Source organism: Penaeus monodon, chromosome 34 (genome assembly GCF_015228065.2).
Source record: "Penaeus monodon isolate SGIC_2016 chromosome 34, NSTDA_Pmon_1, whole genome shotgun sequence".
Lineage (NCBI taxonomy): Eukaryota > Metazoa > Arthropoda > Malacostraca > Decapoda > Penaeidae > Penaeus > Penaeus monodon.
In genome coordinates this window covers 21206423-21207759 of record NC_051419.1, presented here as the reverse complement: position 1 = coordinate 21207759, position 1337 = coordinate 21206423, and positions in this window count along the sequence as shown.

Sequence of the window (1337 nt, the reverse complement as noted above, 5' to 3'; positions counted from 1 at the left end):
GCATTGTTCCATCTTACCAACTTACCACTTCACTATTATTTTCGGTTTTTCATTCTTAAGTTTGTTCGAACCTTTATATATGTGTCCGAAAATAGGAAAAATCCTATTATCTTGGGGGATCTAATCCTGGCGGGTGCGGGGGTTTATGCACCTTTGTGTCGTGTCAATGATTTTGGTTATAATTGTTCATCTCCAACTGATAAACCAAATAGGTAAAAAAAAAAATGTTCATCTTAGACAATCATTCTGCTATTGCTTCTTCATCGCCTGACAGATATCTTCGTTTTAGTCTTGGGCTATGCAACAAGAGGTACAGATGACACACTACCAAATTGTTTTCTAAACCGTTTGTTTGTAATTATGTAGTAGATCAGCAGCTTTTAACTCAAACCACAAAGGGACGCAGTCATCCATTATACAGGCATCTTCCTAAAACTTACTTATTGTAGCAAACTTTCTGTTTTGCTGTTGGCTAGTTGTATACTCTCCAACGAACGTCCACACTTTCAACATTGGCTTGTTTTTATAGTCCTTCAATGTCCTCTGGGTTTTGACAACAAATGCTATGGTATATTTTTATGTAGATAGGCAGACATCTTGAATAATACAAAATGTGTCTTTTTGAAGTTACATTTTCAAGCCTATCTTTAACTCGATCAAGCCTGTTACTTATAAACCTGAAATGCTCTTCATCTTTCAAGACTTGATTGAGCACTTTTTGAGGGCTACCTCCTTTTCTGCACACCCATGCACTGTCAGATCACGTCTACCCTCGGTCCCTTCTTTCTCCCCGCTTCAATTGTTTTCTTAGGTATATTTCTTGCAACAACCATTTTCAATTTAATGTCTCAACAAGATGCCATAATCTCAAGGTGGAAAAAAAACTTTTACATACGTAATGGAGGAAAGAATAAGGGAACAAGGTATACTTACTCAAGAATTGAAGATTCAAGGGGAAGAAGCAAAGCAAAGAAAGATTTAGATTGATAGGGTAGTCTATATGTGGCGTGAACGCATCACCTAAGAGTATGGCGGAAAGTGATATAAGGGAAACTGCAGTTGTAAATAACTAAAATACCATAATGGCGTACTGTATTTTACAACTCACCTTGCATTTACATGATTTTTTTTACTAAGTAACCTTATTTCCTGATCTAGTGTCAGCTATCAATGGGTTATGAAGGGCATATTGTATCAGCATAACATTTTGTCCCTCCAGTTCACTCTCCATATTTACTTCGTTCTAGTGACAACCAGTATTATATACCTCTCTATACGAGGTCTCCTTGATTTTGCCAACAGCTATCTCCCTAGCTTTCTTTACCCACGTCTTGCTT